This window comes from Oculina patagonica, chromosome 6 (assembly GCF_052425735.1).
Source record: "Oculina patagonica isolate OP01 chromosome 6, crgOcupat, whole genome shotgun sequence".
Lineage (NCBI taxonomy): Eukaryota > Metazoa > Cnidaria > Anthozoa > Scleractinia > Oculinidae > Oculina > Oculina patagonica.
The window spans coordinates 35,454,171-35,475,398 of NC_135763.1; the positions used below are offsets into that span (position 1 = coordinate 35,454,171).

The 21,228-nt window shown below is 37.6% G+C and overlaps 1 protein-coding gene and 1 pseudogene across 3 annotated transcripts in view; both read left to right on the plus strand.

Annotated features, from left to right (window-relative positions):
• The window catches only part of LOC144657240 (uncharacterized), an 87,169-nt gene that overhangs the window by 61,207 nt on the left and 4,734 nt on the right, over positions 1-21,228 (plus strand). The window lies entirely within an intron of this gene.
• Positions 6,224-16,046, plus strand: LOC144657239 (uncharacterized; annotated as a pseudogene). Its single transcript, XR_013571488.1, has 8 exons — positions 6,224-6,353; positions 6,581-6,652; positions 9,771-9,942; positions 10,633-12,049; positions 13,474-13,620; positions 14,053-14,189; positions 14,738-14,900; positions 15,842-16,046. The product of XR_013571488.1 is annotated as an uncharacterized LOC144657239 (transcript).

The following is a 21,228-nucleotide window of genomic DNA, read 5'->3' on the forward strand; positions in this document are numbered from 1 at the left end:
AATATAAATCTTAGCCGACTGCCGACTATTAAATTGATACTTCTCATTGCGGTGTGAATTTGTTTCTACAGTAAAACGATTCACCATTTTGATGAGTAAAGGTGAGTTAAAGAGTTTTTAAGCCTTTTCCCTCTTATTAACGCTTTCGATCCTCTCCTGTTAAAAATTGATTGCTTTGTTGTTCCCGTTAATTATCAGTCAGTAAACAAAATGGCTATTTTGAAGGGTTCTATTTGTTGCACTCATGGTTGGTAATCGTACATCACGTAACTCGCGAAGCCTCTCGTAACATAAAACTTAAGGTGGCTCGTGGAATTTTATTGGTCTGACAGGTCCCTTTTACAGTCGTTCCCGTAAAACCGTGAACACCAGAGAAAAGTTCTGGAATGTTTATTGTTTCGCGACCAATCAGATGCGAGATGAAACCGCAAAAGATAACCGCCAAACCGCAGCATGGATTAGTCACGACTTGACACGGAACAACAAGCTCGCTTTTTCTTTCAGGACAAATCTTCAATTTTACCGTTTTTCAAATACTGAAATTGTTCTTTTTCTATTTAAGCTTATGTATCAGCAAATAATAGATATGAACGATATATTTAATACGGAAAAACGATTCATCGAGCAGACAGGATCAAACAGCACGTCTGAGAGCAAGAAAATGATCCAACCCAAGCGATGCTGACCGTTGTTTGTTTCTCGTGCAGTTCAAAAGGTCAAGCTAGTGGGCTGTGATTGGTGGTTTTCGATCCGTAATTATTTGTAGCTGAGAAACCCGCACCCGTCAAATGAGGCAAACTTGTACCGTTGTAAATTTTGACAATTTACACTCGCTTTTTGGTCTATTCGGTAGTTTGGTTTTTGAACCGACAGAATCAAGTAGCTAGTGTTGGTTTATAGTAAAAAAATAGCAATTTTTCACAGAGAACCATGAGGATCCGATGAATGAATGAGGATGTTTATGTAAACAACAAAGAGTACTTCACGGGCGAGTCGCGTCAACCCAAACTGGAATATTGTTGTGCTTAGCAGCTCACTGAAATAAAAAAAAAGAATAAAATTTTCGATATTTCCAAAGGGTATAAACGCTGCGAACCGAGGAAATTAGCTCGTGGAATTTGAGAATCGTTGTGCAGCACCAAATTTGTATAGGCTATTAAACGGTTTGCGTGACATCTTGAGCCGGAGAATTCTCATAATATGCCAGGTGTTATGTCTCGTGTTCCGGCACCGAAGTACATGTAAGGCGATGTAAAGCTTTTTTTTTTTTTACAAAGCTAAAACCCAGAAATACTTACCCGTATAATTCATATAAAAATTGAGAGGAGAGTACAATTTTTCTGCTCTCAGACGTTCTGTCTTGCTGTGTCTGATCCTGTCTGCTCGATTCAACATCGCTTTTCCGAAAAATATCGTTCATATCTATTCTTTGCTCATACATAAGCTTAAATAGAAAAAGAACAATTTCAGTATTTGAAAAACGGTAAAATTGAAGGTTTGTCCTGGAAGAAAAAGCCAGCTTGTTGTTCCGTGTCAAGTCGTGACTAATCCATGCTGCGGTTTGGCGGTTATCTTTTGCGGTTTCATCTCGCATCTGATTGGTCGCGAAACAATAAACATTCCAGAACTTTTCTTTGGTGTTCACGGTTTTACGGGAACGACTGTAAAACGCATTTTTGACGAGTGAAACATCGTGGAGAATTTGAACTTTGCAACGCTCGTCCAACAACACAGAAAAGTACTGTACAGAAAAAAGAAATGCGCCACAAATACGCAGTTGAGGCAGACAGAATAATAAGGCAGTTTTAAGAGCAAAATTAAGAAGTCGCTATTTTGTAAAATCTACAGTCAGGATTACTATGTTACTTGCTTTGAGTGAACTTTAACAGTTTGCTAGCTTGTTTGATGCCATTACAGAAAATTCACCATGGCATATTAAAAATAATCGCGTTTTTTTCCGAAAACGGCTTATCTTGCTTTTTTTTATTTTCACGATTCTTCTGTCAGGCCTTTAACTTTCTAAGAAATCGCTTAATGTTTTCCTTGTCAAAAATTTGTTTTAAAAAGGGACCTGTCAGACCAATTAATACCCGCGGGCAACTTTACATGATCAAATGATCATTGTGCCCATATTCAGTTGAATTCTGACGTTTTTCGTTCTTTTTTTTGTCTGTGAAAAGAAAAAAAAGCTGCAAGAAGTGGCGCTGTTTTAGAATGGTTTTAATATTCAAAGAAATGTCAATTCTATTTGACAGTTTTAGCATTTTTCATATCATATTTATTCAACACGCCCAACAGTTTATTTTGCTTTATTAAAAGTTATTTTTTCCTCTATCAAAATGTGTTGTAAAGAAATCCTGAACGGTTACTCCATTTAAGGTAAACTGCATTTTATCTGAATACTGTCGTCTAAAAACACGCCGCGGGACCAGCTTCTAGCACAGTTTTAACCAGCTGTTTCCCCAGCTTTTATTTATATTGGCCTGTGTTTTCACTTAGACAATTTTAGCTAGATAAAGCCGTCGGAAAAGTCCGGAAATACAGTGAAAACACTTTGTTTAGTGTTAAAGTGCCTATGAAGTAAAAAATAATTTTGCTCAATTTGCTTGTTTATGTCTTAGTTAGCACGAATATGCGTGTTTAAGAGATCAAAAGCGCTTTTTTCTAGTATTTTTTTAGCCTCGAAGTTTGGATTTCGCAATTTGAAGTGGGTCCTTCTCGCGCGCGGCCAAACGCTCCGGTTTCACCGGAAATGACGTACTTAGTGGTTCTAAAGACACCAGGATTGTGGCGTAAAGAGAGCAAAGAGGGCTGGCGAAAGCTATATTTCGGCTTTTGAGTCAAACTAAGGCAATTGCGCAAGCGAAACTGCAACAAATACACTTATTTCCTTTGGTGAAGCTTCGCAGAGTTAATGGAAGCGAAATTTCCATGTGTATCGTAAAGCTATTCGTTCACTTCTGATGAAAACGCAAGAAGAAACGAATTCTGTTCCGTCGGCAGTTCAAGGATCGATGTTCTCAGCACAAGCTCTTCCTTGCCACAAATGAAACGATAAAGTCATGAAGCAAAGATGAAATTTATTAAAAGAGTTACCTCTGTAAAGGATATGGTGGTCTCTATATCATTCTGCCCTGACTAGCCGAAAGAAAGATTTAGCAGTCGCGCCCGGAGTTTCCCGGCGCGCCATAATAAACAAGACGAAGGACTTTATTGAAAGTCTATATGTTACACAGCTGGGTACAGTATACGTGTTATTCTTTTATTATGAGACTTCGTTCGTCAAAATGTAATTTGTATGTTTAGTAGATCGTTTTATCATTCATAAGGTAGCAGTCGTTTCATTTCCCAAACACTTGAAACGATCAATCGCCAGACGCAAACTAATGCATCTGTAAAAGAAGCAAAAGTATGGAATGTAAATTCGACTTGAGTGAGTTAGAAATGTTTGTTTGTTTTCAAGTAGCGCGCTTCGAATGTTGTCATTCACGTCTGCATTTCCGGTAGTATTCTATGGCGAATGCACTTTTAAACAATACACTGAGATCTTGCAAAATCTTGGACAAATTTTACGGCTGCCTGTTCACCGGAATTATTTGCCGATAAACACGCACTGTAATCAGGATTTATCGCATCCGGATAAGGACGGTTGAAAATATACCGTAGAGCTAACGAACCATAAAGAGCAACAACTGCAGTTCTGTTTATTCTTGAAGAGGAAATTTTTGGTTTCGTTCAAGTCAAAAAGTGCTAACCAGTACCTTGAGTTTGAAGAAGTGTTATCTTGCCGTGTTGTCAAGTTTAATTATGTCACTCTCACGCTTCGGAGAAATATGTCAGTCCACTGTACTTTCCCACACAAGAACACAATCAAAATGAAAGCGAGCAACTGATCGCTACTTGTATTAAAATCACTAAATCGTGATATAATACCGAATAACCACCGGGATAGGCGTACCGTAACCTGAATTTACACATTCGACAAGCAAGCAACCCCGGCGCGGCAAGCAGCGCTCGTGTCAATTCCGAAGCCCATTGCGACACTGCGAAACCAGTCACAAAATCAAAGCCCGTCGATGTATGTGCTTTTGGAAACAATAAAAATTCTAGTTATTCATTTTTTATAGGGAATTTCTCATTTGAATCTGCTTTGCCAATTAAACTTCGATCATCCTCGTCAACCAGCGCTTGTGTGAAAGAGCGCTTATTCGGCTTGCGGCGGTTGGACAGGTCCAGCTAACTACTTCAGTCCATTTAGTGTCACGATATTTCGTTGTGCGATTCTTTTCTGCTAGAAACCCGCTCAGCCAAGTCCGCAGATGGCAACATATCGTTCTTTTCGGACAAGATTTCGATTTATCAACGAAAAAGCAGCAACAATCTCAGCTGAAGTAGTGAACTTTACTGTGTATCAATAAAATCTAAGTGTAAACTGATCCGTGGAACCACTAACTACGTCATTCGAGCCAAATTCGTGTCCAGTCTCCGGACCCACTGTTTTGTCTTACCGAGGGCACTTTAGACGGCAAAAAGTCCGATTTCTCTCTCTTTGACATTATTCTTTTTTTAGCTTTTCGGAAAGTACACACAATAAGCTACCAAAAAAGGCAAAAAAGTTTTTTACTTCATAGGCACTTTAAGCGAGTTAAAAATGCAAACTGTTTTCACAAGGAAAAACAAGGGTTTTCTCGCCTTTACTACAGGAAATTCACGCAGAGTAAAACTACCCCACAAGATGGTTTAACTTGTCCTGACAAATACCGCTGTCAATCACATTGCGTGTAGTGACAGATGCCTGCCAAACAATCTGGCAATATTATTTGCCAGACGCTCCCCTCATGGTTATGTTTGAAAAACACAACTTTTAAAATGGCAAACGAGCTCAAAAATTCTAAACTAAAGATAATTGTTTTGCGTTAAATATATATGGGAGTCTGAATAAATTAAAAAGTAATATAATGGTTTCAGAAAACATCAGTTAGTTTAAACGAGCAATTTTTATGTGACAATTTTTATTTGCTCGTGTAGACGAGGAGAATTGGCCAATTATTATGTGACAAATATATTTGCTGAGAAGCTGACATACTATCTTTTATGTGATAAATAAAAGTTGTCACATACGAAAAATTATTTGTGTAGACAAATTGTTACATAAAATGAGGCAAATACTGCGTCATCATATGTGGTCATCAATCTCCCAATCTCCCAGTGGGCAGTGCGCGCGCGTATATCTGTGGGTATGTTTTTACTGTCAGAGGTAATATTAATTACAGGTGCACTAAACTTTGAACTGCTGACAAATATTTGTTGCTCCATCTACACGATCACATATGTTTGTCACATAAAAATTGCCCGTGTAAACCTGGCTTAAATGCAGTAATCCAGTACAGACGCAACTATAAATCACTTATTAAGGCCACTCCATTCTCACCCCTTTTTGTTTGGAGCAAGAAATTTAAATAAACTCCCTCTCTAGTTTGAGCCCTCTTCCTTCCTCTCCTTCACAACCAAAAGAAAAAAAAAGTGGATGTTACATTTGGCCAAATTAGGGATATCAAAGTTGGTAGTAAGATGAATAAATACTCATCACGATAGTGATTTAAGGTGATTTTGGTATTTTTTTAAAATTATTTTTACATAATATCTTATGCCCACATGCTGATATTGACCCGAAAACGAAGACCCCATAAACAAGGAAGCATATATTGCTTCAAAAAAATCATTTTATTGAAGGTTTTTACAAATCGGGACAAAAAGATATTTGGAATGAATTTGCTTTATATGAGGATGAAGGTTTTCACGTTTTAGTTATTTAATTGCTCGTTCTTGAAAATAGAAGATTGTTTAGTTTTCACTGTAAATGAAACGCGAGTCTTCTTTTTAACATTTTAGAAGACCTTCCACATTAAAACGAGTTTTAATAAATACAATAGACTATTTTTTGAAATAGTAATATTTCCTAAGTGGTAGCTACTTACGAGGGAATTCTATTAACAGTAATAAGTGGAAGGTTGAAAATCTTAAATAAAATGAAATAAAACAAAACTGAGGCCCTTTTTCACTGGAAGGAAAATATTTAAAAGTATTTGTGAAACAGCACCAAAGGCTGATAAGCGTATACATACTAGTTCAGATTACGTGCATATTGCTTTAATGCAGCTGAGTGGAAACTTTTTCTACGCAAAAAAAAGATGATGATTCTGTAAAAAGCCTTGCTGAGATACTTTGCTAAAATTTTTAGGTGTATAGAGCAGAAATGCTGTTTCTTCCTTACCACCGAAGAATGGTATCATTTCTTGCGGTGTTTTGCCTTACGAACTGTTTTTGGAAGGAAATCGAAGGCCACGTCACAGGTAATTCAATGTAGAGAGGATGAATACCACTATTATCTCCTTTTTTCTCAATTTAGTCAATTTTAACTTTCGAAACCGGTTGTCCATAAAACATTTATGTATGCTGGACTTATATCAATACCCGTGACGTAGCTCCTTTAAAAATGTCAATATTACGTAAGTACGTACACCTTTACCGACAGCTATTAGATCTGTTGCATTCACTAATGTTTCTAATCTCTTTCTAGGACATGCTCTTGACGTTTTTTTTCTTAGCACTTTGCATCAAAACTGTAGTCCTGATGGGATCCCAAGCAATGGTGGAGTGTTTATATTTTTTACCCGTACATTCTAAGATAGGAATAATTTAAAAATGCCATCCTGAATTATAATTAATGGGCCTGAGTTTCTTTAAAGCAACGTACGATAATTGATATTAGATTCATTATAAAAAAAAAAAAAAACAGTTAAAGTGGCTGCTTCTAAGTAATTTTCTCTAGTCTTCAAATCGCATTATGAAAAACACAGCCATTTAATGTCTATCATTGTTGATATTTAATTAACTTAAATATAGCTATTGGCTAGTTCCGTCTATATGTGTGTATAGTAAAGTAGATCTTTATTTAAGCGTGGACGTGATAGATATGAATTCTTGTATATTACCTGCACTAACTGAGACACTAAAACACAATGGTCAAAGTGACATTAAGAAGGACTTTAAATAAAAACCGCGCTTGCATTGGCAGAAAATTGAAAAATCAAATTCCTTCATTTTTTTGCTCATTAATAGCTTTTAGGTAGATAAGAAACCTGATGTATTTTGTTCCCCCCAGAAGTCTTCTAATTTCGAGAAAAAAAACCAAAGTCAGTTTTCGTGATCGGAGCCTCAAAGTGACACAATTTTTAACCCGAAATTCGCTATCGTTAACTCTCGTCGCGTTCACAAACAAAGCCACATTGAGAACTTTGGATGCTTTCTATCAACAGAGACACTCTTTTCCATTCGCTAAAATATAATTTCAGGGCTTAAGCAAAACTCTTCGAACTGAAATAATTAAAAAGGTGGGGAATACTTTTCACGATACTAGAAAGTCGAACTAAACGGCAGTTTTCAACGGAATTATTTAATATGTGGTATAACTCCAAATTTTCTCAATTGTCGTTTAAACACACATGTAAATGTTTATCTAAGACATACCTGAGATTTGGCTCGGGTTGTTGAAGGCAGCATATTTACCAATGCATCGTAGTCCCACAAAATGTTGTGATATCGATCAAAATAGCCTAACTGACAGCTAAACATTTCTTGGCTCCAAAATACAACAAAGCAACTGTTAAGCGCGAAATTCCTTTTGCATCTTCATCCTTAGCAATTTTCCTTTATAGTGGTTCTTTTCTCTTGACGAAAGTGTGTACAGAACTCCAGAACGATCAATTTGCTTCCTCAAACTGCGTTGGCGGTGCTGGAGAATTGTTTTGCGTTATTTTAACTCCGTGACATTCTCGACCCCAGAGCTATTACTGCGCAGACTCACTTACGTCACAATATCGTGTTTCATGTCACGTGTATTATGTCACGTAAGTCACAAATCTAATCTTGTGCCAAAATGGCGAAGAGGTTTTGTGATCAAAATGGACCTAATTGACCCAGGTTGGCTTTTTTATCTCACTCTTTCATTGAAAAGGGAATTTTGCAATGGAACATTCGGCAAGAAGAAGGAAAGACGAGCATTTGGGGTTAAAACATTCATTATCGTGGCGTTTGGCAATTAGAAGTATTTACACAGTTTACGGTCATGCTGTGAAAATTTGCCGAAGTTTGATGCCCTCTAAGTGAGAATCTTTCCAATAACCCGAGCCAATTCTCAGGTATGTTTAATAAGAATATCTGTATGCACGTTTGAGCAAGAATTGAAAAAAATTAATGTTATACCACATGCTAAATACTGCCGTTGAAAATTACTATTTCATTCAAATTTTTGTTATCGTAAAAAGCATTCCTCGTCAGTTCATTTTTTTCAGTTGGAAGAGTTGCGCTAAAGCCCTGAAATTATATTCTTGCGAAAGAAAAAGAGTTTTTATGTTGATAGGAAGTGACCAAATTTCTCTGCGCGGTTTTGTAAGCGAACGCGAGTAGTGTTTACAATAGCTAATTTCGGGTTTAAAAGTTAGGAAATTTGTGACTTCGACCACCGAAATCGATTTTCTTTGTTTTCTTAAAATTAGAAGACCTCTAGGGGAAACAAACTACATCAGGTTTCTTATCTACCTTACAGCTAATAATTAGCAAAAAACGAAGAAAAATCGATATTCCAATTTCTTCCAGGAAATCAAATTCTTGCTCGACCGTTCGTAAAAGTCACTCTTAAGCTTTCATAATTTTAAACTCTTAAATATAAAATTTTACTGAAATTCTTCATATTTGCAAGAAACGGTGTTGCAATAATTCACGAGTAAACAATATCATTAAATTAGTATAGGTAATCGCGTGGGGCCGAGTAAAATTAAGGATATTAATAACACGCGTGTTTTCAAAGTCGCGAAGCGACGAGGGCAGTTTATTACTTGTTTATGACATAGAGGGCAAAATTTTCTGAAAATTGTCGAACGTTCCTCATAATCGAGCAAATCTTGACGTTCGGAAAAGAATAACGCTGACAGTTGTATGCAATGAACGGTATTAAAGTCGTGAAAATAATAAAAAAAGCTATAAACAACTGAACAAGCAAACTTAACACTCAATTTAAACGTAAGCTTAATTTTATTCACCTGTTTGCACGTTTTGAAGCTTTCCTATACGAGCGGCTTCACATGTCAGTCCTCGACCTAGATAACAGCAAATGACGACCCCAAACAAACTTGTAGAAGTAATTTGTCCGGTAAATGTGACCTTTTTTCACAGAACGAACTACATATGTCCTCCTTTATATCTTGGGTTGCTGGTGATGAGTCAGAGATGACAGAAGTGAAACGGAGATGTCAGCAGCCGGCCCCTTTGAATGAGTTTGAATCGTTGCACACTCACAAGTGTCTGATGCAATTTTTGTACCGTTTTCAACTGTAATAATCTTCTGTTTCAGCTTTCAGATCTTCGTTTTAAGCTATCACCCGTTTTCATTCCGCCATTTTCATCACATATCTGCGGAAACTGAAGTCAAATTTGGAAAAGATCGATGTACAAGCGAGCGCTGTGTTTAACAATTCTGCTCAAAATCTCGCCGTCCTAAAGCCAACGAAGTGCAGCGCGCTCAGACAATCAGAAACAAGCAATTTTCCTGTTTGTCCAATCAGGATCAAGTAATTTTGCCCGGCGCAATTACCAAAATTAAGGAAAAATGCCTTCTGTCTCAGCCAATCAGCATTCAGTAATTTTGCCCTCTATGCTATAAAGTTAGTAAACGCCAGAAATGTTATGTTCGTATGCTTCATATTATCCAGATTCGCAGTGGGAAGAAAACATACGTCTTTTAACTCAGCGTTTCTATATAAGACAGTACAGTTGTGATAGTCGTTGTGGAGTGCAAGAGAGAAACGCTTCATTGCAACAAAAGTGCTTCTGTGATAAACTTTGTAAAGACTTTGGTGACTGTTGTTTTGACTTCGATTCATTGTGAGTATCTGTTTCTAGCATGGATATTAATTCTCAATTTCCTTTATGGCAAGACATTCTAATTTTAAATGAAAGACACTAAATTTTTTGGTCAATCTCTATCTGCAGAATTTTTCCAAAAGTACTTTCTACGTATGTCCATTTCAAAGAAACAGGAACCTTTTTGGACTTACCCTTGTATAATAGTGTCGCACTCGTGACGTAGGTGTGTAAATTGGAATCTGTCCCGTCATCATGAGTCCTTTTTGTTGCTCAGTGCATAAACAATCTTTAGGTCAACTATTAACCCCTCTGGTATTGGGAAATTTGTTACACCTGGGCAGAGATGATCTCGAAGAATTATTAAAGCAGCTGAAGCCAATCCTCTCGCAGCACACATTGAAAAATGATAACATTTGCAGAATAATCGCGACCTGACAAAACCAACTGCATCCATACTAGTACTGGTACCAATACCGACTTCAGAGCATCATCTTGGAGCTATTTCGCAATTCAAACTCTGCCACATTGAGCCAACAGCTGGAGTGAAAAAAGCTGAAATCCATCCACACCACAGAACATCAAGTAGGCTAGACCACAGGCGCCAACGGCAAGAAATTTCTCAAATGATAACAAATTAAAGTGCTCTAAGGGCGAATAGTTGCAACGCTCTCTTGTCAGTCCTGTATAAATTACTTTTCTTTTTTATAGATGTCAAGCACGTGTTTATCCTCAGAGAAGTCCTTCGACCTCAAACGAAACATGTTTGGTACCGGAAGGTGTAATACATCCATTGTACATTAGCCATGCAGTTTGGAACACCTGCCCGCAGAACTGGACCGATAGAATTGTACGACACAAATGCCAGGATGAAGATCAAAATGACCTTTTGAGAAATCTACCAGTGTTTGACAAAGACAGTGGCGTGCATTACAGAAATATATTCTGTGCAGGGTGCAATGGTGCTGTTAATACAACCTTCTGGAAGTTCCGATTCGATTGTAGCCACAATAATAACGGATCGTTTAATGTGGAAACATTTAATTTAGGCAATGATAAGATCCTTTTACCTAGCCCTGAGAATTGCTTGATTAACATATTACCGGAACCAAATGTGTTACTACACCAGTTAAAACGATGCATTCCTCGGTTTCAGGACAGCCACAATATCAGCCCCGAGAAGAATGGATCATATTGCCAAACTGAGTGTCCGAGATACGCTTTCCCAGTCTGCTCTCAAAACATAAGATTTAGAAACCCACAGTGCGCTTTGTGTAATGGTTTTAAGCTAAATGATCTGGATAGTAGATGTGAGATGGATGATCATGGAACAATACCACCGCTCACCATTCTCTTTGATTTTACTTCCACTTCTAAGTACACTGTTCAAGTAAAAGATTGGCAGAATTATGTTTTTAAGAACACTGAAAAAGAGTTCTCATGTCAAACTGACGAGGTTTTCGATCCCTTCGTGGGAAACTGCATAAATATCGTCTCAACCGAATCACAAACTGTAGGTCATGGGAAGAGTAACGAAACTGAGGTACATAGGGGAATCAAAACCGAACTAGATAATACATCCGATGATCATCATCTACAAAGCAAGCACAACAAAAGCAAAAACTGGAATGCAAATTGCACTTTCATAGCGTTTAATAAAACCGACTTCGTGCAACTATCTAATGGCTCCATCTACTTGAAACCTCACAACAAGATATACAACAGTATGACTTACATGATTCGTGACAGCAGATTACTGCTGTGCGTAAACTTTTCAAGAAATTTTTCAAGAACAGACAGAAATAGAGGTAAACTTAAGATCACTAAAACGCCAGCATTACTCCAGCTTCTTTCTGCAATCGGATGTATAGTGTCAATGGTTTCGCTAGTTCTTCTGCTAATGACGTATATCCTGTTTGCTGAACTGCGTAACTTACCTGAAAGATCATAATAAACTTGGCATTGTCTCTATTGCTGTACCAAAGCGTCTTCCTTTCAGCGGTTAAAACTGACGATCAAGACACATGCCTGGCAATTGCGGTTCTTCTTCATTTCTTTGTTCTTTCCTCCTTTACGTGGATGACTGTTATGGCTTATGACATGCGTCGGATTTTCACTAACGTTTCAGGTAACTTTATAATAGTTGACTTACTCAATAGTGTTCCAATTTAGCTCATTACATAGCTAGCATGAGCCGCGCAATCAAATTCAGTATACGTAAGCGTGCTCAAACTCCCGATAGTGCACGCTGATGACCACTGAGTAAAGCTCACATGCTGTGTTTTGCAAAAGCGATGACATCTTACCTTCGGAATACGGAAAGTGAATCCTTTCAATATTTTTTTAAGGATACGAGCTACAAGGTACGCTGATTTTTATTACGAGACGGAGAGCGAAAGAGAAAATAAATTCGATTTGCCGTCAAAGTTGTTTGTGTGCTTTTCTTCTTTCAAACAACAACTAACGCTCGAGTCTCGAAGGACAAAATTCATTTTTTTCACGGCCCTAACGTGAAAGAATGGGCCAGCCATAAATGACAACAGTTTGATGGCACTAAAACCTAGCTACCAAACAAAAGTTTTCGCGTTTTAAGCGTTACACCAGAGCGTCTACGGCTCTGTTGTGATTTTTTTCGCTCGGGAAAAATTACTTCATCGGACGATTCATTCAACTACCGTTTTCAAATAAAAAAACGTTTATTTTCATCACGACCCTAATTCTGCAACCACGAAAGAAATCGGTCCTGTATTAAAAATACTTAGAATAAGCACGGAAGCGAACCCCTTTGACTATTTTAACCCTTGGAATCTGCTCGGCTGTTTTGTTTTAATAACTTCTACTTGGGAGTAAAAATTTAAACTAACCTCAGAATCAACAGCAACATATGCTGTTTTCGTCAGATGTTTTCCTTCGCTCTTCCATCGAATAAACGTAGTCAATTTATTGGCCATTTGCCACAAACTGCACCAATGGTGTGAACTTGTACATGTGTAATTCATTGCTCGACCGCTGCGCTTATTTTGTCACACAGCACACAATAAACACAAAGTATAATAAAGTTCTCACTAAATGAGTCAAAAGGGCCTTTAAAACAGTTCTAAGTTCCAAAAGTTTCGGGCTCAGCCCTTCATCAGTGGAAAGTCAAGATTTCAGTTTAAAACGCTGGCTTGTGCTATGAAAAAAATTGTCTTCCGCATATCTGCACTATGCGTGAGAAGTGGGAGGGGGAGGGGGTCATGCAAATTCTGTCATTTTCTGACTTTGTTGTATGAAAGAAGTGAAATCTAAGATTACAAAAAGGACGTCAAATGACGTCACATCCAACAGAGATTATGTCATCTTGAAGTGTAAGCTAAAGACTTTGTACTTTTTTTCTGCTGTGCATTAATAGAACGAAAACTTTGAGAGCGGGGGGGGGGGGGGGGGGGAGGGCTTTCCCACCCCCGATCCCCCTTGTACCACGCTGGGGTATGAATTTGCATGCACGTCCGATGGTTAACTTACCCCATCATACATTAGTCTTTATAAATTCCTTGGTTATTTCTTTTAAAGAGGGTGTTGCGGCACATCGAAAAAATCGAGAAGGAGGCTATACGAAACGTCTCATGAAATACTGTCTGTATGCCTGGGGATCTCCTGTGTTGCACGTGCTTGTCTGTGTTATAACCGATCATGTCAAAAAAGGATCCATCGGATATGGTAAGTGCTACACGTCAGAATTGAAAAGAAATTTGCACATTTCGAATCTGGATTTTGAGTTATCAATCTGCGTGTATGTATACGACTCCAAGTATTAGACCTCCAGCAACGTACCATATGAATTTTTAATTGTATAATGTATGTATAAAGTTTGAGAATTCGTGATTTCCTAATATCGATTGCGAGTGGTATCAAATTTCACTTAACTGCATAAGTTTTGTTTTATCGCAACCAATTAAATACATTTTCATAGAAATACTGTGAGAGGCGCACAATCTTTTTGGTGATCAAACGTTTTAAGTTTTCAGGAATAATAAATTTAATTCAAGATTAGATAATGCTATCATATTATGCTTTAACTGAGCGTCTAACTATGTTGAAGAAGTGCCATAACTTTATTTTTTCTAATTTTCGCTTTTTTTGTGTAAACAGGGCAAGGGGAACAGGAATGTTTCATATCTCAGCCTCGAGCCCTTCTTTATTCGTTTGTTTTGCCTGTTGCACTGATGTTGATCTTCAATCTGATTGCATTGGGACACACTGTGATTCATATCATCAAAACTCGTAAGGTGAGGGAAATCACTGATTAATTATCTGGATTCTTTCATCAAGCCACTGGTGTGTAAATATAAGCTTTTATTTTACGCCTTATTCAAACACTTACAATATTATACATGTACCTCTGATTTTTTCTGGAAGCAATGGATGGATGGATGGCTAGATAAAAGAATGAACGTGTGAATGAATAAATGAACGAATGAATGAATGTAGGTTTGGATGGCTGTGGATGGATGGATGAATAAATAAAATAAGTGAACGAGTTATCGACTCACTGACTAACAGACTGCCTGCCCAACTGATTGACCGATTAATTGATTGATAGATAGATAGATTGATGGATTGGTTGATTTACTGATTGGTTGATCAACTGACCAAGTGAACGACAACCGACAGACCAAAAGACCAATCGACGGACAGAGATATAGACAGACCTACACACCTACAGACCTACAGACCAACTTACCTACTGAAGGACTGGCTGGCTGGCTGACTGACTGAATTCGGATTGGTTTGCTACAGAAATTCGTTTGGACTATGAGTTTTCTTTCCATTTCAGAGAACGCAGCAGAAACAAAATCGGCGACATGACACCAGGGCAGCTGTGATTTGTGTTAAAATGGCTTCAGTGATGGGTGTTACATGGATTCTTGGAATTGCTGCAAACTTGAAGGCTTTGTCATTCCTGTGGTACCCGTATGTGGTTTTAAATAGTCTTCAAGGTACGTTTCTTTAAAAACTTCAGTAAAATTGCGCGAAAGAAACCACGAATCTTTGGTGTCAAGGCCAGCACAATAAAGATTGACTAGTAACTTGTAGAACTGAGCTGTAAAATTATAGCAATAAAGTTTATGTTCGCGGGCGTAAGTATGTTTTTGGCCCGACTCAGGCTCATATAAATAGCCCTAGCCGCAGGCAAGGCTAAAATGAGCTCTGTCTGAGAAGGGCCAAGAACGTATTGGAAAAAGAAATTACAGAATTATATTGACATCGACGGCATCACAACATTTAGAATTGTTAAAATTTAAAAATTGTGCTGTTGACTGAACTGGCAGTTTGGCATAATACCTGAACTGAGCGAGTTTCGCTCGACGAAGACAGAATTACCCAGTCACCTGGCCACCTGGATTCTTATTCGAGTTTCTGTAATTCCTCTCCATCAAGCTGAAAAAACTGAGAATTTGCTATTCCGCTAAGATTATCAGCCATTTCGTCGTTATAAAGTTCAAAAACTGAATATGTTGACTCAAATTAAGTAAGAAAAACGGCGCGAACAGTTGAATGGTTTTCAGTTGATTGGTTAGCTTCGTTATTTTCTTGTTTTTGATTGGTCCACGCTGGCGGGCTAAAAATGCACCACAATGACCAATGAATTATTATAATCAGCGTTTTTAAAGGTATAAGGACGATTATTATTTTCTTCCACTGTACACAAATTGTGGAGCTAATGATCAGCAGTTGTGTTAAAATTAATGCCCCATTAACTGTTTGCTGTTTCAAGGTAGTACCAAGGTGTCCATTTTGTACTAGGTAATCGTCAAAGGGAAACTGGCTACAGTGAAGTACGCGTTTATTCCCTGTCTCTCCTCCGAACTTTTACAACAACAGATTTCAACTTGTTATGCAACTTAAGCTTTTGGCTTCATTATCTTTCTTTCTGCAGGGCTGTTCATTTTCCTGTCTTTCGCTGCTAGCGGAAAAGCTTTGGAGTTGTACAAGAGTAAATTGGCCGGCATCCTGAGAAATCGTACAACACAGAGCGAAGCAGTCAAAAGAGGAAACCATAACTGTAACCACACTGAAGAAAATCGACATTCACGGGATACGCGGTTGTAATTATATAACAGTTTAATAATATATGGTGTTCATGAGGTATATGTTGTGGTTTAAATTTATCTTTGGTTACTTTTTATTTCCGTTTTATTTTCTTTTGTTTCAGAATAAAATTATGATAACGAATAAAAGACAATGAAAAATAAAAATCCAACTGGTTTAAAAAGTTTTACAGCAAGGCGCCCAAATGTGTGACCACTTTTAATTTATTCACATTCTTTCGTGCAGATTTAATCCAATCAGAAGTCAACTGCAAGCTATCCATGGCTTTTGATTGGATTAAATCTGCACGAAAGAATGTGAATAAATTAAAAGTGGTCACACATTTGGGCGCCTTGCTGTAAGCCAAAGATAAATTTACACTTCAACAACAACAAACTTTATTTACCCTAAATATTTACAAAAGGAAAATATATATAAAAGGTATAAATAAATAATTAAGGGTCTGGCTCCCTGAAATAACTAAAAAGTAAAGAAGGGAAATAAAAAATAAGTTTAGTAACCTGAAGGAAGGATTTTCAGTGTAAATGGATGTTGTCGTCAATTGACTCAAGATCAATAGCTCATGCACGTACAAACATGGCCTACCTGTAGACATTGTAAGAAGTGCTCTGTTGTTGCTATTGCCGAGAATAAGACCCGCTCTTGCGTTGTTGTTAATTTTGACGTTATTGCATTGTTCCCTTGATCAAGTCGTTTTATTTAATTCAAGGGCATGTTAAATAATATTGCTAAGGAAATGTCAATTGTGTCTTACTCAAAAACGCGAATTTAAAGTGATTTAAAATACAAAGTTTTTCGCAAAATTGCAAAATTTAAGTGTCGCGAAATATGCCTACCTCAAAATCGCGAAACGTGTCGCGAAAATTTCATGTAATAAGGTAAGGGAACTTATCAATTCTCACACACAACTGGGAGCCATGCCAAGCCGAACCACGCAAAGACTAAAAGGAGTAATCAATTGGAATTGAAGGAAAAATCAGAGCAAAACAGTCTTATAGTTGAATAATGCAGACGCTAGGTATCTTTCAAGATACTAGCTATATATTGCTGGTAGCTAAACCGAGAATGAATAAGAAGTTTTTTCTGTAAAAGGAAAACAAGTGAACGAATTGTTGCAAGAAACAACTGGGATAGACTAGCTGGGATAGACTAGCCTACATGTCGAGCTAACCGCGGTCTACTATCACCGAATCGTAAACGAGAAGCGAACGGCTTTTAGAAAGTCTAGAAAGTCTACAACTGAGGGAATAAGCTCAGTCAGACTTCAACTTCTAGGATCAGCGGTCTTCTTTATTCTTCAGTTCTTACTCAGCCGTTGCCGGCAGTAACCCATCAACTTACATCAAAAACTGGCGATTAAGTATGCTCGCATTACGTCCATTCTGTGCTGTGATTCGCCAAAAGCTACATTCTTTTGAAGTTCGCGAAAACTATAGAAATTGCGGAGTCTTTTATAGTTTAACTTTCGCTCAGCTGAAAGTATCTTTAAAAGCTATCCTGATATCGGAATATTTGATACCAATCACTGCAGTTACAGGACAGAACGCCTCGAAACCAGAATAAACGTGGTCCACTTTTCTTCAAGAAGCACAAGAGAATTGCAAAGCCATCGGAACATCGGAACATCGAAACTATTTCCGCAGTTCTTTTGAAATACACGACCAACGCAAATACTAAAGAAGTTTTACGTCCAACGCAATTAAATAATGTCACATAACTTATCTCACAACATGTTTCTTTAAACTAAATTCACTCTAAGCATATATAGCTAAAAGCACAAACACTAAGGTAATACTGCCAATCCAATATCACTGTGATAAGCATCAAAACACATTGAGAACATTTTTGACTATTAATTAAAATAACCCGAGAGATTAGATAGGTTAAGCCTAAATTTAATGTCACACTTACTTACGCAATTACTTAAATGAAAAACATTGCAATTATTTGAAAACCATGCTATTTCATATTAACATAACTTAACATTCTTATTAATCGTTCACTAGCGTTGTTGTGCTGTTACAGTTGCTATTACTTTGGGCATCTGAGTGAAAACGATCTAACAACAACAACAACTACCAACATTTTATTTTGCCAAAATAAATAGAAATAATTAAGGCATATAAAAAATAACTAAAATAGGCAAAAAACTACCCAGAATAGAAATAGACTAAACAAGCTGAGTAGTTACAAAAAAAATAACTTGCTTTGACTAGGTTGTACATGACTAAAAAAGAAGACGAAAGCAAAATAAGACAAGTAATAAGTAATTAAGTACAATGTAACTAAGTATGTATAAATAGTAATGTAGATAAAAAGTGGAAAAAAGGAACAGATAAAAAATGAGAAAAAAATAAAGAAAGAAAGAAAGAAGGAAAAGAAAACAGTACCAGATCTATACAACCAAGGCTATTGCTGTACAGGGTGTATAGGCTGCGCCTCGATGAATATTTGCTCATAGAAAACTGGAATTGCAGTCAAATTGTTAAAAAGTGCTGAAATGTTCAAGATTAAAATATACTCAATAAAGTCTTCAAATTAAACTTTATTTAAAGCTGATGATCAAGCGTCTTGTTTATGCCTTGCCCTTGCAGTCTCAAACACGTTCTTTATTACGTTCTTTATTACTTTTTTACTTTAGCAGGAGATTCGGCTCTTTTTGCAATTGTAACGTTTTGATTTTGTCTGCCACTCATCAGATGTCAAACCAGTCCTTCAATTGTTTGCTCCTGATCTACACAGGGATGGGGGAGGGGAGAGCAGGTAACGCAAACTATGAATAATTCTGGAAGTTGTTATTTTGTACTAGAAAGCATGCGCATCGCAGTTAGCCCCCCCGCCCAACGCCTGACCCCGAAAATCAGAGAGTCAATTTATGTCTGTTCTCTATACGGCATCGGAAACACTACATGGTGTACCGTACATGGCTCCAGCCACTATAGCTGTCAGGGTCATGGAGACTTACAAACCGCTCTACTACGTTTAGGATGAAACCCCTTCGGAGCGGTTTCGCGCGTCAGTAAAAAATAGGGTCAAACTAAATGGCGTGGGTGGGTGGGTCGTGGGTCGTGGGTCGTGGGTCGTGGGCGGTGCGTCGTACGTCGTGGGTCGTGCGTCGTGGGTCGTGCGTCATGCAAGTTCGCCTTTTTGTTTTCGCCTTTCTTATTAACAAAAACATATTTTTCTTTCATGTCTGGTGCACAGTTGCGCTCTTTTCCCTCCATGTCTACCAGTCAGTTTTACCAAAGTGGCCCGAAAATTTGCTTGACCTTGGCGTGGATGCTGCCTGCCGAGAATTTTCTGATCAGCAACGTTTTGGCAATTAGCAATTTATTGAACGATTAATGAACGTCTCTTAGTAGTTTTTCATTCCGTGTCGAGTAAATTATCATGTTATTCATTTATTATTATTTTTTTCAATTTTATCAGGGAAGTCACGCTAGCCAATATATTTTATAATTTTTAAAGATTCCTCGCTTATCTTGGTCATTTCAAGTGAAAAAGTTACAGCTTCTCGAGTCTGAAGTTTTTTTTTAATTTTTAGGGATTTCTACAGAACACCTAATGGAATTTTTTCCTGTGCATGGCCAATTTTTTATTCCTCTAATGAAAAAAAGAGTTGCCTTTCAGTTGTTCGCTACCTACCAGTGATCCAATTAGTGGCGTGGGAACGCTCAGGTATGATTGGTTAAAAATATGTGAAATGTACATGTTTGCTGAAAGCATTTGCGGAAGCATTATCAAAACTTACACGGTATAGGACTATAACGAAAGGAACTCTTTATTTTCTTGAAATGACTTAATAATTGTACACCGGTTTTAAGAGATTTGTTTCACAAAGCCAAATCGATGTTGCTGTTTCAGAATCCGAACTTGCAGGTGCGTCGTCGACAGCGGTCAAAAGACAGAAATGTACCAAAACAAGACAAGTACTTCAAAGTTAAGGTTTTGGTTTTCACAGCTTAAAGTTTGATACATTACCGGTATCGTGACAATTTACTAAGCTTTTGGGGGCTTTTTTTAAAAAAAATGTTTGACAATGGCGATATGTGGACTTTTCTGAGGCATGTTTTCAAAGCACTTTGGTTCAGATGCAAAACATTTAAAAGTAAAAACACTCCTATACCTGGAAAAACGGGAATGTTCAGGAAAGCGTGACTCTCGCGTGACTAAGTTATCGTGACGTTGTGTTTTAGGTCAAAGTTTAAATGAGTGTCAGATGTCAAACGTAAGGTTCGTGCGCTTTTGTCAAGGATTCGCGAGGCAGTAGTTTTCGATCGGAGCTATGTTGTATACGTTTTATTAAATTAAAAATTGTGTTTATTGAGATGTCTTTCCATCAACGCAACAGGGAATATGTTTATTTACACTCAGCAGCTATTTTATTGATCCTTGCTCATTCTAACACATAAATATCAACGAAATTGCCCGAAATAGAAAGTAAAGCTGCCTATAAAGACGTTTGACTGCGGTGAAGTTGCGCCGAGATTTGACCTTCCGTTATCACTGAAGCTTGAGCATGCAGATGCACTATCGAAGGTTGCGTTTAATGAAATTAAAGGGACATCAAAACTTGCAATGCCAAGCACTGTAGCGAAATAAACGTTTCATTTTCTTGAACTGACTAAAGTTATATTTTAGGCCATTATTTTACATGAAAATAAAAACGTTTATATTATTTTGCAGTGTAAATATTTCGACACTAGTTTGCCACTGATCCACACATTGGTCCCTGATTAAAATAACGATTTTACACAGATGAAGAAATGGCAGCATTGGCCGTTTTTATGCTAGAGACGTTAAAGCTGTCTTAGACGTTAAAGCTGTCTCGAGACGACATTAACGTCTAGTATAAAAACGATAAATAAGACAGACGCCTTTAACGTCTGATGGCTTTAACGTCTTTTCGTAAGAGCGTCTAAACGACGCTCTTATCGGACAGCTTTAACGTCTCAGACGTTAAAGCCGTCTAGTATAAAAACGGGACGTCGTTAACTAGTATAAAAACAGTAAATAAGACAGACGCCTTTAACGTCTGATGGCTTTACGTCTTCGTGTCCAGTGTCCTCCGAGTGTCGAACCCAGTCTTTTTTTTTATTTTTTTTTCTCAAAAGCTGTCTACTAAACGCGTCCCGTTTTTATACCAGACGCCTTTAGCGTCTTAGACGTTAAAGTCGCCTGACGACATTATCGTCTCTAGCATAAAAACAGCCA